We start from the raw sequence: 17500 nt of genomic DNA, 5'->3' as shown, positions 1-17500 counted from the left end.
TTACTTGAATTACATTCAAGTATCGATCAGTCAGTGGAGCCGAGGCTTGCTGGTTTTTCCCATCCTTCACAACCCAACCGACACATATACACACACACACATTCTCTCTCTCTCTCTCTCTCTCTCTCTCTCTCTCTCTCTCTCTCTCTCTCTCTCTCTCTCTCTCTCTCTCTCTCTCTCTCTCTAACTCCCTTCGTGATTTCTGGCATCTAGCCAAAAAGTATCTCCAATAACTTTGCTGCTTCTTCTTTCCCTACTCTATTTCAACCAGATGGCACCACTGCTATCGCATCTATTTCTAAAGCTGAAATCTTTGCTCAAACCTTTGCTAAAAATTCTACATTGGACGATTCTGGGCTTGTTCCTCCCTCTCCTCCACCCTCTGACAACTTCATGCCACCTATTAAAATTCTTCGCAATGATGTTTTCCATGCCCTCGCTGGCCTAAACCCTCGGAAGGCTTATGGACCGGATGGGGTCCCTCCTATTGTTCTCCGAAACAATGCCTCCATGCTTGCACCTTGCCTATTCAAATTCTTTCAGCTCTGTCTGTCAACACTACCTTTCCTTCTTGCTGGAAGTTTACTTACATTCAACCTGTTCCTAAAAAGGGTGACCGTTCTAATCCCTCAAACTACCATCCTATTGCTTTAATTTCCTGCCTATCTAAAGTTTTTGAATCTATCTTCAACAGGAAGATTCTTAAACATCTATCACTCCACAACCTTCTATCTGATCGCCAGTATGGGTTCCGTCAAGGCCGCTCTACTGGTGATCTTCTGGCTTTCCTTACTGAGTCTTGGTCATCCTCTTTTAGAGATTTTGGTGAAACTTTTGCTGTTGCCTTGGACATAATTATCAAAAGCTTTTGATAGAGTCTGGCACAAAGCTTTGATTTCCAAACTACCCTCCTACGGTTTCTATCCTTCTCTCTGTTTACTTCATCTCAAGTTTCCTTTTTGACCGTTCTATTGCTGCTGTGGTAGACGGTCACTGTTCTTCTCCTAAATCAATTAACAGTGGTGTTCCTCAGGGTTCTGTCCTGTCACCCACTCTCTTCTTATTATTCATTAATGATCTTCTAAACCAAACTTCTTGTCCTATCCACTCCTACGCTGAAGATACCACCCTGCACTTTTCCACGTCTTTTCATAGACGTCCAACCCTTCAGGAGGTAAACATATCACGCAGGGAAGCCACAGAACGCCTGACTTCTGATCTTTCTAAAATTTCTCATTGGGGCAGAACAAACTTGATATTGTTCAATGCCTCAAAAAATCAATTCCTCCATCTATCAACTCGACACAACCTTCCAGACAACTATCCCCTCTTCTTCAATGACACTCAACTGTCCCCCTCTTCTACATTGAACATCCTCGGTCTGTCCTTTACTTATAATCTGAACTGGAAACTTCACATCTCATCTCTAGCTAAAACAGCTTTTATGAAGTTAGGTGTTCTGAGACGTCTCCGCCAGTTTTTCTCACCCCCCCAGCTGCTAACTCTGTACAAGGGCCTTATCCGTCCATGTATGGAGTATGCTTCACATGTCTGAGGGGGGTTCCACTCATACTGCTTTTCTAGACAGGGTGGAATCAAAAGCTTTTCGTCTCATCAACTCCTCTCCTCTAACTGACTGTCTTCAGCTTCTCTCTCACCGCCGCAATGTTGCATATCTAGCTGTCTTCTACCGCTATTTTCATGCTAACTGCTCTTCTGATCTTGCTAACTGCATGCCTCCCCTCCTTCCGTGGCCTCGCTGCACAAGACTTTCTTCTTTCTCTCACCTCTATTCTGTCCACTTCTCTAACGCAAGAGTTAACTAGTATTCTCAATCATTCATCCCTTTCTCTGGTAAACTCTGGAACTCCCTGCCTGCTTCCGTATTTCCACCTTCCTATGACTTGAATTCCTTCAAGAGGGAGGTTTCAAGACACTTATTCATCATTTTTTGACCACTGCTTTGACCCCTGTATGGGACTGGCATTTCAGTGGGCATTTTTTTTATTACATTTTTGTTGCCCTTGGCCAGTGTCCTTCCTACATAAAAAAAAAAAAAAAATAGTAGTAGTAGTAGCAGTAGTAGTAGTAGTAGTAGTAGTAGTAGTAATGCTATTTTTCATATATTTAGTAATTTTTTTTTTTCATATTATTATTTATATTTATATTTTTTGTTTTGTTTTGACATTCATACGAATGCTATAAAGGTGAAGCATAGAAATTTATTTGATTAATTAATTAATTTATATATCTATTTATTTTGATTTTTTAAATTAATTAATTTATTTATTTTTATTATTATTATTTTTTTTTTTTATGTCTCTATGATAAGCAAAGCATTATAGAATTTATGAAAGCACATATCCTCTAGAGTCTTGCCCTACAAAAGATTCTGTAAAGTAAAAAATAAAGGGAATAAGTGTCAGTGACGTTTGATGAATAGAGGAAGGCGTGGCAGAAATTACCATAAAACGTATATAAATGAAAATTTATCTTCCTCGTATTTTCCAACTTGCGTTTGCTTCTTGAAAATTTAACTGGGTGGGTCATATAGCAGACATATTGTTCTTTCCTCCATTGTAGTTTGTTTCCAGCAAGCCCCCTAAATAAAGTTTCTGTTTTTTTTTTTTTTTTTTTTTAAAGAAATGAGGAATTACATTCTAACGCTGATCACTGAGCGGAGCGTAGACGAGCTGCTATCCTCAAGGACGTTACCTCTCTCTCTCTCTCTCTCTCTCTCTAAATAAGACTTTAAATAAAAAGAATATATATATATATATATATATATATATATATATATATATATATATATATATATATATATATATATATATATATATATATATATATATATATATATATATATATATATATATATATATATATATTAAAAGACAATGAATATCCTCTGGGGAAGGGGTGACAATCCTTATTTAACCCTTAATTTCAGTTGAATTTTGACAAGTCTACGTTAAAATGTTTCCATTTTTCTGCAGTGATAAAGAAACGTAGAGGGGTAGCTAATATATTTAATTGTTAATTGTATCTTTTTTTCTTTCTTTTTTTCATTTATTCTTTTATTAATTTTTCTTTTCATTGCTTAATTATGCATTATGCCGACACTGCAGGTTACAATTGCAGATATTGCAAGTATTTTTGACACAATACAAGTACATCCAGCTAAACTATTGCTACAGTATAGAGAGAGTATTTCGATTACATACCTTATTCTTCATCTTCTTTTCTTCTTTTTTTTTTTTAATAAATATAATAATAAATAAATAAGTAAATAGGTATTGTCAAATGAAATCGTCGAGATTACGCAGGGGTTTCGGGCAATACTTGGATGGGTGACTACACAAGCCTCATCTGTCTGAAAAAAAATAAATAAATAAAAAAAATAAGAATAAGAATAGGGAGAATGAACGAAAATTTTAAGTAATAAAGATAACAGTAAGAATTATTATAACAAGAATAAGAAAAATTACAATAAAGGAATATAAAAAAAAAGAAAGAAAGCATCCCATGTCTTTCTTCCTAATTGTCATAGAAGGGTGAATTCTTTTGTATATTTTCCAACATTTCCAATACAACGATATGAATGGGGGAAGAAAGAATAAGAATAATAGAAAGAAGGCCTCCCAACACCTAGTTCTCCGGTCTTGGCCAATTAGCTAACGGCGGGATCAGCGCAGTTAAGCAGGGGGTCCGGGAAGAACTTGGATGGGTGACCACAAAAGCCTCATCTCTCTGAGAATAGAAAAAAATAGCAATAAGAATGAGGAGAATGAACGAAAAACGAAAATAATAAAATAACAATAACAACTATAATAAAAAAAAGAAGATTAAGAATAAAAAGAACAAAAATAAGGGAAAAAAGTAATAATATATCTCTCTTGCTAATTGTCGTAGAATTATGAATGAAGGGTTAATTTTAGTGCATATTTTCCAACATTTTCAGCACAACAATGCAACAACAATACAGGAAAGAATAAGAATAAGAGAAATAAGCCCTCCCAACACCTTGTTCTCCGCTCTTGACCAATCAGCTGACGGCGGGATCAGCAAGGTTAAGCAGGGGGTCCGGGCAGAACTTGGATGGGTGACCGCACAAGCCTCATCTCTCTAAAAGTAGGATAAATAAGAATAAGATAAGGAAGAATAATAAAAAAAAATGAAAATAATAAAGATAACAATATTAATTATGACAAGAATAAGAAAAAAATAGAATAAAAAGAATGAAAAAAATAAGAATATCACAACTTTCTTGCTAATTGTCTTAGAATTTTAAATGACATGTCAGTTCTGCTGTATATTTTCCAAGATTTGTTATGAATGAGGGAAGAAAGAATAAGAATAAGAATAAGAATAAGAACAAAATGAATTAGACTAACAATAATGATCACATCTTTCATGCGGTGACTGCGTGGGCGATGAGCCTCACTGGACGTTTCTGACCAATCACAAGGCAGGGTTGGAGTCGTCGGGCCCACCCGATTCATATATAAAGGGATTTTGTGGGAAGCGCGGGCAGACTCAGCTGAGTGTTCGTTGTGAGTTGTTGTTACCACAACTATGGCACGTACCAAGCAAACGGCTCGCAAGTCCACTGGTGGCAAGGCGCCCCGCAAGCAGCTTGCTACAAAGGCAGCTCGCAAGTCTGCTCCAGCCACTGGAGGTGTCAAGAAACCCCACCGTTACAGGCCTGGAACCGTTGCTCTCCGTGAGATCCGCCGTTATCAGAAGAGCACTGAGCTGCTTATCAGGAAACTGCCTTTCCAGCGCCTGGTGCGTGAAATTGCTCAGGATTTCAAGACTGACCTCCGCTTCCAGTCCTCTGCTGTCATGGCTCTCCAGGAAGCTTCCGAGGCTTACCTCGTGGGTCTGTTTGAGGATACCAACCTGTGCGCCATCCATGCCAAGCGCGTGACTATCATGCCAAAGGACATCCAACTGGCTCGTCGCATCCGTGGCGAGCGTGCCTAAGAAGTCATCCACGAATGATCTTCATAACAGCAATATCTAGGCCCTTTTTAGGGCCAAACATCTCTTTCATTAAAGAATTTTCATAGACAATCTGTTTGGTTTTGTGGAAGAAAATATTTATTTTCCATCTTTCAGTATCAGGTATCGACTTTCAACTCAATATCCTTCCCCCCTTTTTTTTTTTTTATATTATTATTATTATTCCCTCTTCCATGGCCATATCTCTTTCACTTGGGAGAATTTTTATCTTTCTTTATCTCTATTTTTTTTTTATCTTTTCTTTATCTCCACAGAATAATAATCACGATAATAATAAGCATAATAATAATAATAATAATAATAATAATAATAATAATAATGATACAATAATTATTATAATAATAATCATAATAAAAACAACAATATTAATATTATTAATAATGATAATAATAATAATAATAATAATAATAATAATAATAATAATAATAATAAAAATAATAATAATAATAATATTAATAATAATAACAATAATTATAATAATAATGCATTTGTCTATATCGTATCTTTTTTCCTTTTCAAGTGTGGCTCCAATGGAGCCGGGTATTATTTTATACTGGCAGCAGTATACTGGCCGCCTGTTTACTTGGAGGAGGTATACTTGGTAACAGCCTTGGTGCCTTCAGAAACAGCGTGTTTTGCCAGTTCACCAGGCAGAAGAAGACGGACAGCGGTCTGGATTTCCCGGCTGGTGATGGTGGAGCGCTTGTTATAGTGTGCCAGGCGGGATGCCTCGGCAGCGATGCGCTCGAAAATGTCATTCACGAACGAGTTCATGATTGACATGGCCTTGGAGGACACGCCAGTGTCTGGGTGGACTTGCTTGAGCACCTTGTAGATGTAGATGGAGTAGCTCTCCTTCCTCCTGCGCTTCTTCTTCTTGTCGCCCTTGGCAATGGCCTTCTGTGCCTTGCCAGCTTTCTTGGCAGCCTTTCCTGATGCTTTGGGAGGCATAGTGTCGCCGTACTGCTGTGAGAACGAGTGTGCGTTTTCAAGTTTCAAGTTTTTATTTAGAAAAAGGGGGGTGTTACAAGAAGGGGCAGTGTGTGTACCAAGACTGGTACACAGGGAAGAAAAAGTGAGGAGAAATAGAAGTACAGTGGGAGAAAAAAAGTTGCCGGGCGGTCAGGCTTGCTACTGTAAAGTAATGAGTGTCACAGGGCAGTACAAGAGCGATTTGTAGGGTGGAAACCGGAGTCCCCGGAGGAAAACCACCCGCACTGCTGTGAGATAGAATAGAGTGGGGGAGGGTTACATATAATATTTACATAACATTTACAAGTACGTTGCAATGACATAAAATATTTACAGAACATGAGTTCTTGGTGGAAACCTGAGTTAGCAGGTGAGTCGTAAAGGGCAACTAGAAGACACACATAAAGTAGATTGTTTGGAGAAGGCGGTGCAAGAAGAGGATGGTAAGAGAGATGCACTAGCTTAAGAGAGGTGAAGTTAGGGGGACGAAGGTAGAAGGGAGGAAACATCGAGAGGAGGAAAAAAGAATGCAGAGGGACACAGTAGAACCGTTAAGGAGTACATAATGCTTAAGAAGAAATAAGACACGAGGGAGCAAAAATTGTCACAATAGCTTGTACAAAATAAACATGAGAGTCAAATGCAGAGGGACACAGTAGAAACGTTAAGGAGTACATAATGCTTAAGAAGAAATAAGACACGAGGGAGCAAAAATCGTCACAATATCACGTACAAAATAAACATGAGAGTCACAGAACACGCGTGGATGTTCACTGTGCACTGTAACGATACACTCGATTATTTCGGGAGTCCTGCGACGGGGGAGAGGGTGGTGGGCAGGTGTCTTGGGCGCGGGTCGATGTCGGAGGTTCTAGGAGTCGCTGTCGGTGGTTCGGGGGGGAGTTCAAAGGGGAGGCCTTCGGCGACGCCTGCGGCGCCGTCAGCCCCAGCCAACCCCTCAGCTGTGCGTTTCCCGAACTCGGTCCCGCTGCCGGGGGCTGAGCAGGCTACCCCGGAGGACGATTACCCCTCGCCAGGACGTCGGCCGGTCCCTCGGCGACTCGGGGCGCGGGGGGGCGAGGGGAAGTTCGCGATGCTGGAACCACCACTGGGTATGCCGTCGGTGTCGCCGGGGGCGTCATCAGGCCTGGCAGATCTCTTAGTGGCTAGCTGCAGTCCACCACTGTCGTCACGGTACCTCTACTCTCAGAAGGAGAAGGACAGATGCTCGCTCTCTCTCAGTCAGCAGTCGGTGATGATAATGGCGTGATCTGCGGACAAATTATCTAGCAGTAAAAGAGTGCTTGGGGGGAGAGTGACTAATTTCTAGTAGTGATACAGGTAGATTGTGAATTTAATAGGGGAATGAGTTACGGAAATATAACATTCACCTGTATCGGGGTTCGGGAGGCGGGTCTTGCACTCGGCGAAGACTCCTGGGGAACCCGGCGTGTTCCCGGGGTAGAGCCTCGTCGTGCTGTGTCCTCAGCGCCTGGAACTGATCCCATTCCTCGGCATCCATCTGTTCCCAAACCCTGGCGGCCATATCGTGAAGGCGGACGTTCAGGGCTGGGAGGGATGCGGCTTCGTGAAGAGCAGCCGAGGTGACAAAGTCGTCCCATCTGGTGCCGAAGGCGAACCTCAGGGCGTTGTTCTGGACCCGCTGAAGCTTGCTGATGGCTGTTTTAGAGAGAGCATGCAAGGGAATAGGTGGATAAGTTAGAATGGGCAAAATCAAAGCCTTTATTAGGTGGAGCTTGAGACCAGTGGTCAGATCCCTGAAGCGGTACAGCCTGGTGAGGGCCGACTTCGCTTTTGCCACTCTCTGGGACACGTGTGAAGTGTACCCAGTTGTGGATATGGAGAGCCCCAGGAGGGTGCCCCTGGGGCTAAACTCAACCTCATCCCCATCCACTAGCAGTGGGGCGGGGGTCTTTGTGGCGAGGGGGACGACCTTAAACTTGGCCAGGTTTGTCCTGATCCTCCACTCCCTCTCGAAGGCATTGATGCGGGCGATCTCTCTGGCAGTGCGGGCGTTCGTCATCAAGCTGGAGCGACCTGGGTGGAAAATAATCTGGGAGACATCGTCAGCATACAGTAAATTGATACCAGCCTCTGAGGCTGGACAATCGCTGGTATAAATGCTGTACAGGGTGGGCGACAGCACACTGCCCTGCGGAACTCCTGTGGCGAGGGGAAAAGCTGGACCGAGGTGGCCCCCTACCCTCACCCTCGCCGTCCTGTCGTCCAGGAAGTCACAGAGAAGGCGCTCAACCGGTGCAGGCAGCCCCAGGTGAAGGAGCTTGTACTTCAGCCCAAGGTGCCAGACACGGTCAAACGCCTTACTCACGTCCCGCAGCACCAAGTTACAGCGGTACCTATTGGCCTGGTGTATGGCGATGGTCTCGGTTGCCAGAGCGATGGCATGGACAGTGCCCCTGCCGCTCCGGAAACCATACTGCGCTGGGTGTAGATGGTTTCCCGTCTCCAGATAGGTGCGCAGCCGAGCGGAGACAACCCTCTCCAGCAGCTTCCCCGGTACCTCCAGCAGGGAGATGGGGCGGTAGTTCTCCGGACGAGTCGGAGTCTTGCCGGCCTTAGGAATCATCCTCATCTCCGCCTGCTTGAATCCGTCCGGGAAATATCCTGCTGAGAGCGCCGCATTGAAGATTGCCCTTAATCTGGCTAGCGCCGAAGCTGGAAGATAAGAGAGTATAGTCTTGTTTATCTTGCTGCCGCCAGGGCTAGTCGGCTTGCCACATTTGATCGCGGCAGCCATCTCCTGAGCGGAAATAAAACAGTCCAGTGGGGAGGTACCTGTGAGACGGGCAGGATCAGCAGAGTCGAACGGGTAGGTTCTGTACACGGCATGTGCCATGTAATCCAGCACATGGTCATTGTCGTCAAAGTCGTCGTCGTAGTCCTCTCTGTACACACGGTCCCAAATGGACGTGAAAAGGTGTTCTTTTTCCTCGTTCGTGAACTTCTTGTCACCTGTAATGTCTATTAGGTACGCGTCTGGTCCTGTCGTTCTACCTGAGAGACACTTGATTTCTCTCCAAAACTTCCTGGGATCACGGTGGTTGGCAGCTAAGCTTGCCAACTTCCTCCCCCAGTGCGTCCTAGCTTCTGTTTGTCGCGAGTCGTGCAGTATAGCTTTAACATGTCTGTACTGCCTGTACTCATCGTAAGTCCAGCCTCTCTGGCTCGCTCTGTCACGTAGCGCCTGGAATTGAATCCGCAGCAGCTGCGTCGTTCGGGAGGGTCTTGGGGCGGACCTAATTTTGTGGGAGGTCAGGGGTATGTGTCTGTCAGCAGTGGTCTTGACTGTGGTCATCCATGTCTCTAGTGCTGCGTCAATGTCCTCCAGGGTGCCGTAGGTCACGTCTGGTAGGTCTGTCATCTGTAGGGCGTCGTCCTCAGAAAACGCGTCCCAGTTTACTCTTTTATAGTTATACCTCCTGACACTAGGGATGAGGAGCGGGGAGGTGGAAATATCGAGGATAGTAGGTATGTGGTCACTAGTCGTCAGAGGTCCAGGCGTGAAGGAGTAATGAAGAAAATTCACCCTGTTAGTTAGAGCTATGTCAGGAGTTGAGGCAGTCCGAAAATCAAAGTAGGTGGGAAAGAAAGGGCCGATATGGAGTGCAGTCTGTCGTCGAAGATAGTCTACTATGTCTCTCCCTACCTGGTTGGAAGTAGTGTATCCTAAATAGGGATGTCGGGCGTTCAAGTCCCCGACAAGGAAAACAGGTGTCTGTCTGCGGAGGAGTCGGAGGAAGTCAGGATGGGGAAGGTAAGGTCTGCGGGGAGGGAGGTAGCTGGTGGCAATAAGGAGGGGTCCGTCTATTGTTTCAATTTCGATAGCTAACGTCTCCGACAAAAAGTCGCCATGGACTTTGTGTCGTGTGTGAGACTTTATAGCAATTGCCACTCCGTCATTTATTTCGTTACTGACGTTCTGTTGGTATATCCTAAATCCAGGGATCTTAAGTCTAGTCTCGTCGCGCAGTCCGTGGCTGTTGATGAGAACAACGTCAGGGTCAAATTGTCTATATGTGTTAGTAAGGTCAAACTTACGTGTGTCCCAATGGAGTACATTGTGCTGGATTACTCGGAGACGGGGCATTATTCGCGTGTTACAGACAGCCTACCGGGGAGTAAGTCCGCCACAATTTGCCGGGGAGCCTTCTTTGCGCGTTCGTGGTCTTCGGTGGAGTTTATATTAGCGTGCCTACTCAGGATCAGGAGTCGCCACCTCAGCGAGCGTCCTGATTGGTCCAGACGCGCTCTGGGCCGATCTGATCTCGCGTATATATAGCCGTTTTTCCCAAAATTCACTACTTGCTCGCAGAGCTACCGACGAGGTTAGAGTACTCGCGCTCCTCATTTATCACCAACAACAACAACTACTACTACTACTACTACTACCACAACATCCATTATCATGTCTGGACGCGGCAAGGGAGGAAAGGTGAAGGGAAAGTCAAAGTCCCGTTCCAGTCGTGCTGGACTCCAGTTCCCGGTCGGCAGGATTCATCGCCTTCTAAGGAAAGGCAACTACGCCGAGCGCGTGGGTGCTGGTGCCCCCGTGTACCTTGCGGCAGTTATGGAGTACCTGGCTGCTGAAGTCCTTGAGCTTGCCGGCAATGCCGCCCGTGACAACAAGAAGACTCGCATCATCCCACGTCACCTGCAGCTGGCCATCCGCAACGACGAGGAACTTAACAAGCTCCTCTCCGGAGTCACCATTGCACAGGGTGGCGTGCTGCCCAACATTCAGGCCGTGCTCCTTCCCAAGAAGACTGAGAAGAAGTAAATAAAGGGCCTCCCTCCCCTTCAGCCAATATCACCATCAATCCGGCTCCTCTTCGGAGCCACACGTTCAAACATCTAGAGAGTTGTGTAGACTATACTGGTATATCAATAATAAGCAAGTAGTGTATTTATTTTCGAGTTAGTTATTTGTTATTATTATTATTATTATTTAGTCAGGCACGCAAGTGACCGAGAATAAATATGTATACTATATTTCTACTAATGTACCTGCTGTGTGTCACAGTGGAGAGTTGATTAGATGTGTTGCCTATTGTGATATGTTGAGCGTCTTTTTCATCTCAATGTATATTTTGTTTTATGAGAAACTGAGAACGATGAGGGGCGTGATCATTGAAATAAGTCAATGATAATAATAATAATAATAATAATAATAATAATAATAATAATAATAATAATAATAATAATAATGATAATAATAATAATAATAATAATAATAATAATAATGATAATAATAATAATACTTGGAGAAGACCTGATGAAGTGAGAAAGATGGTTATAATTAATAATGGTTTCTTTTCTTAGCTCAGATAGTGATAGTGAACATGGTTATGAGAAAGTAGTAGTAATAATAGTAGTCTATGGTCCTTCTTTCTTTTCATGTTTGTGGACCTTAAAAAGGTCCGGGAGATGATGTTATTCAATGATGATAATGCAAGCTGAATAGCTGGCACCATCTCAATAATGGAGCGATTTAACCACCAAATCCGTACAGGGTACGGCCCTGACGCTTGAGGGCGTAGACAACGTCCATGGCAGTAACGGTCTTACGCTTGGCGTGCTCGGTATAGGTGACAGCATCCCTGATAACGTTCTCAAGGAACACCTTGAGCACCCCACGAGTCTCCTCGTAGATGAGACCAGAGATGCGCTTGACGCCACCTCGGCGAGCTAGACGACGGATAGCAGGCTTGGTGATTCCCTGGATGTTATCACGCAGAACCTTACGGTGACGCTTGGCGCCTCCCTTTCCAAGACCCTTGCCTCCCTTGCCGCGGCCAGTCATGGTGATGAGAGCTGCTAGTACGACGTCCGAACGGTCTAACAGGAAGCTCACGAATGTGCCTCAAAAACATAACAAAGAGAGAAAAGATGGGGAGGGAGAAGTGGGGATAGTGGGAAGAATAGGGGGGTGATAAGAAGGGAATTGTAGGAGGAGAAATAGTCACTGGGGCTTAACCCAGGCGCAATTTGAATTAGGAAGGACATCTTTTTTTTTTTTTTTTTTTTTTTTTTTTTTTTTTAGCGTGTTATATTCATTCTAAGATGGCAAGGGAGACAAGGTCCTTATCGGGGAAAGCAGGAGAGTCCGCCACCAACCGAGCAAGCCAAGCCCAAAACAGCCACGGCAACGGACGCCGCCCACGCACCCAAAACACCAGGCCAAACCACGCACAAGTTAGGGGCCAGACTATCCAGAGCCTGCATTATCAGGATGTGAAAGAGGAGTGAAGGACAGTCAGAGTAAAAAAGGGTTTTTTTGTGTTTTTTATTGGTTCAAAGAAGGACAGAGGAAGAAGTACATCCGTATAGCGGAGGGACCTACAGTTTTACGTGGGTTCCGAACCACGGATAGTAGTAGAGTGATTTGGTGATGGGCGGGATATTTATTGTGTGATGTAATGTGGTGGGTGAAAAAGCGGTGTCGGTCCTTTCATCTCGTGTCCTGTGACTCGTCCTGCAAAAAGGCCAACCTGCTAAAAAAAAAAAAAAAAGAGAGAATATAAAAAATGTCGTGGTATTATGTGCATGGGGAGGGTGAGGATGGTTTGTGATAATGATTGACGTGATTGTAGGATGTGCAATGACAGAGGCTCGAAAAGGCTCCCTCACCGCAACGAGGGGTCAAATCTAATACCATCTGCTTGCACGCGGTAAGTCGCCGGTGGTGGGGGGTGAATGGAGATTCCTGCATGGATGCTTCCAGGGCCCCGCCCCACCATCTCTTGACTACCTTACTACCCAGCTCTGGCCGCACCAAACTACCTCTGTGGGGGGGGGTGAAGTGGCTTCCACTGAATAGTGTGGTTGCCGTCCCCACCATCAGTGCTGGCCGCTCCATAACTGCCACGGGGGGTACCACTACCGGAACGTCATGCCAACGGCCGGGGGCCCCATTGCCGTGGCGTCAGTGGGAGAAGTGCGGTTCGTGCTATCCTCTTTCATCTGAAAGTGGTCTGGTGTCCCTTTGAGAACCTAGGCTGCGAGACGGAAAAATAATGCATAAAAAAACACAAAAATATGAATAAAAAACCATAAGACAAAATATATAAAAAAACCACTAGGTGTTGGCACGCGAGCCCACTCCTTCGGTCAGAGGCATGGAATGTTAATGGTGGTGTGTTTTGTCGCATCTTTTTCCCGGGAGCGGTCCGGTGCCTCCTTGGGACCTAGGCTGCGAGACAGAAAGATAATGCATAAAATAAACAAAAGATGAATACAAAGCCATAAGACAAAAAATATGAAAAAACCACTAGGTGTAGGCACACGGGCTCGCCCCACGTGAACGAGAGTGCGACGATGATTCCACTCAGACACCTTGAGTAGTAGAGAAGATTAGAGAAAGAGAGAGAAAGAGAGAGAGAGAGAGAGAGAGAGAGAGAGAGAGAGAGAGAGAGAGAGAGAGAGAGAGAGAGAGAGAGAGAGAGAGAGAGAGTGAAAGAGAGAGTGAAGGAGTCCGTTATTTAGAAAATGGGGTCAGGAGGCACAGTGGGAGGGTCAAGGAGGTTGCAGTGTGGGAGGTGACGGAAAGCTGGGGGAAGGTTGGTTATGAAATTGTATGTGTTTGTGTGTCTGTCAGAAAATGAGGTTAGCTGTTTGTTGAGTCTGTTGTAGTGTGTTATGTTAACAGGAGGGATGTTGGACTCCTCATGAGTAGAGAGAGAGGACCGAAAGTCGAACCATTTCGTTCCAAGGGCGAAACGAATTGCTCGATTCTGGACCCTCTGAAGTTTTGAGAGGTTAGTGGGAGCGGAAAGAGAGAGTGCAAGAGGGCAATAGGTTAAAAGGGGGAGAATAAAAGCTTTGAAGAGGTGTAGTTTTGTTTTCGTGTTGCTGTCGCGAAATCTTTCGAGGTTGCTCAAGGCCACGGCGGCTAAAGCAGCTTTTTGGTTTATATGTATGTTGAATTTGAGGTGCTTGTCGATGGTGAGGCCAAGCACTTTGTTGTTGTTACTGATGGGGATTGGGTTGGGGTGTGGAACAATGTTGTTCAATGAGATTTGGCGAGGCTGACTTTTTTTTATGTTAAAGTAGGTGACTTTAGATTTTTCGGGATGGGAGAGGATTCGCCATTTCATCTCCCATAGGCTAGTCGCCGTCAGTTCCCGTTGAATTTTGTCTGTGAGGAGATCTAACGACCTGGCTCGAGCCAATTGCGTTACATCGTCCGCGTATTGAATGGTTAATGAATCATTATGAACTGGAGGGGGCATGTCAGCTGTATACATGTTGAAAAGGGTGGGGGACAGTACAGAGCCTTGTGGGACTCCAGCCTGAGGGGAAAAGGATGTTGAAAAGGTGCCCTGATGACAGATTCTTGTCCGTCTCTCTACCAGAAAACTACATAGTATGCGTTGCGTTAGGGGGGGAAGGTTGAAGTTGTTGCAAATTTTGTGTTTTAAGCCTGCGTGCCAAACAGTGTCAAATGCTTTTTTGACATCTTTTGTTACAAGGGCTGCTCTGAAATAGGGCTTATTGAAATTTAAGTATGCAACTATGCTGTTTAGAGCGTCCTCGGTTGAGGCGTTCCTCCGGAAGCCGAACTGCTGTGGTGCCAGCAGCTCGTTACCTTCGAGGAACGCTCTCAATCTTAAATTGATGAGGCGTTCAAAGGTTTTTCCGAGAATTTCAAGGAGGCTAATGGGGCGATAGTTTTCTGGTAAGTGGGAGTTTTTTCCGGGCTTAGCAATGAGGGTGATGTTTGAAATTTTGAATGCCTTAGGAAAGTATCCAGAGGCAAGGCAGGCGTTGAAAATCTCCGTCAGGCTGGATATAGTTTCTTGGGGAAGGTTCCGCACCATGGGCCAGGTGACTCCTGAGGGGCCAGGGGCTCGCCGCGGAGTATGCCTGAGCAACCTGGCGACATCATCCTCCTCAATAGGTGTGGTGAGAGGGTGTTGGGGGTTGAGGCGTATTTTTTGTATAGTGTTATGTGGAATCGTGTTTGCTAGGTTGTGGCGTGCACGATCGATGATGTTGTTTATGTGGGCAATACTGGGCTCGTGGAGTGGGAGAGGGTGTGGTTGGAAAGTATTGTGCCAGTGTGTCTTGAAGATGCTGGTGACTTGTTCTGGGTTTGTGATGCGATCCCCGTTCACTAGGAGGTACTCGAATCTTTCCCGCTGGCATCCCCTCAGCCTGTACACCATGTGCCAGAACTGTGTAGGATTACTGCAGCGGGTTCTGTCCATATGGGAGACTAGATTCCTCCAGTGAGCGCTGTGATCTTCCTGTAGGCTATTTGTTATGTGTGTACGAAGGGTGCAAAGATCTCCGTAGATAGGTGTGTGGTTGTGCTTGTTTTTTAAAAAGCGTGTTCTGTAGCACACTAGCAGCCTTTGTGTTCTAATGGAAGGTCGGAAGTCTATATGAATTATATGTTGTTTTGTTGGTATGTGTCTGTTGGCTGATGTCAGAATATTGTTGTGTAACGTCTCTAAGGCACTGTCTATGTCTGTGTAGGGTTGGCCTTCGAGCTGTGTTGGTTGGTGTAAGTCTGTGAGTGTTTTCTTGAAGCTCTCCCAGTCGGCGGAGCGGTAGTCGGAGACAGGTGGGGATGGGGTGGATATGGGATTGGAGGATATTTTGAGGATTAGGGGAACGTGGTCAGAACCACAGAGTGGTCCATGGGAGATATAGTGGTGGAAAAGTAGGGATTGCCGATTGGAGAGGATGAGATCTGGCCTGCCATTCCCATTGTGCGTAAAGCATGTGGGGAAGTCAGGTCCAAGGAAACGGAGGCGTTTCAGTTGTGTTAGTTGAAGGAGTTCGTGTCCGTGTTGGTTGTTGTTTGAGTGTTTGAAGGCGGTGTGTTTGGCGTTTAGGTCTGCAAGTATGTAGACCGGGATATTTGTGTGATTGAAAAGATTGTTGAGGCTGGTGAGTGGGAGCCCAGTTTTTGGTCTGCTGTATGTGGTGGCAATGAGAAATTGCCCATGTTGTGTTTCGATCTTGGTGGCCAGGAAGTGGGCTGAGGGCCAGTTGGTTATGTGTATGTGTTTGATGGTACATTTTACCATGAGAGCTACGCCGTCATGATGCGTACCTGTTGTGTAGCGTGTGTTGTAGCCATATAGTTTTATGGGTTTTGGTGGTGAACCTGTGTGGTTGAGGAGGACGATGTCTGGATCGATCGATCGAATTGCTTCTGAAATATGGTGTCTGTTATTCCAGAAACCGCGACAGTTTAATTGTATTATTGTGAGCATGATTTAAGTGTTTTTTTATGTGTTTTTTTTACCCCTCGACGCGGTTCGTGTAGAGGGGGGGGAGGGTTGGGGCACTGTCGCTAGGTGTCGCTTTGTTTCAGTCTTTTTTGTGGTGTTAGTGGTGTTGGCAGTAGTGGTGGTAGAGGTAGAGGTAGATCGTGGTGGAGAGGGCTTTTGGGGCTGCGATTCCCCACAAGCTGAGTCCTCTTCAATAACCAATTCCCCAGGTGAAGGGGGACTAGCGTTATTAGGTGTGGTGTGTTCAGGTTCTTGGAGTGTGAGTGTTGGGGCGTGTGTTTCCTCATTTTGTTCTGGGTAGTTTTGTTTGAAGTGTTCTTGGTTTGTCTGGTGGAAGTGTGGTGGAAGTTTTATTGTGGGGCAGCCATTGTACTCAAGCAAGGAGTTCATTGTTTCTGCCTGTTTTTTTAGATCACCAAATGAGGTTTGGATTGAATATTTTATTATAATTTCTGCAAGCAGAAGTTTCTCGGTGTTTGTGTTTGTATTTTTTGGTGTGAGAGAGTAGGGTGTGGTGGCTTGGGCGTAGGAAGTGGTTGGCTGAGGAGTGGTCTGTGGTGAGTTTTGTTGTTTTTGGTGAGCGCGTTTTATTTGGCATTTAAAGGAAACGGCAGTGTGTTCGCCGTTGCAATTCGCGCATTTTATGGTGGAGGCCTGGCAATTCCTATAATCGTGGCCCCTAGCTGCACACTTGGAGCACACTTGTTCTGTTTCTTTGCACTGGTTTGTGCGGTGGCTGAATTGATAACACTTGTAGCACTGGGTGACTGGGAGGTATTCTTCTATGTTAATATTGTATGAGGGCACTATTTGAGAAAATAGCTTAATGCCTTTGTTTTTTAAAAGTTCGGCCTGTTGTTTTGAGCGTAGTTTAATCTTCAGCATATGGACTTTTGGGATGATGAGTAGTTCGTCAATCTGTGTATCATTCTTTTCCTGGATTTCAGTCAGGAGGTTGTCGTTGGTCTTTTTTAAGATGTACTCGTCTACTCGCCGGGCAAGGATCGTTCGAGCCGATTTTTGCTCCGGAGACTCGACGAGCTCGAAGCCAAGAAGTTTTAAGTTTTCGGTCGCTTGGTGAGACGTGTGGTTATCACGGTCCGCGTCATTAGCTAAACCGATAATGATGTAGGGGCCAGATTTGAAGCATTTCGTGTGGGGGACCTGGGTTCTGGAAAAGAAAGCATTGCTAAGGTCAGCAGGGATGTTAGCAGTTTTTA

This window comes from Scylla paramamosain, chromosome 17 (assembly GCF_035594125.1).
Source record: "Scylla paramamosain isolate STU-SP2022 chromosome 17, ASM3559412v1, whole genome shotgun sequence".
Lineage (NCBI taxonomy): Eukaryota > Metazoa > Arthropoda > Malacostraca > Decapoda > Portunidae > Scylla > Scylla paramamosain.
The sequence above is the reverse complement of the archived record's forward strand: the minus strand, read 5'-3'. Positions refer to the sequence as shown.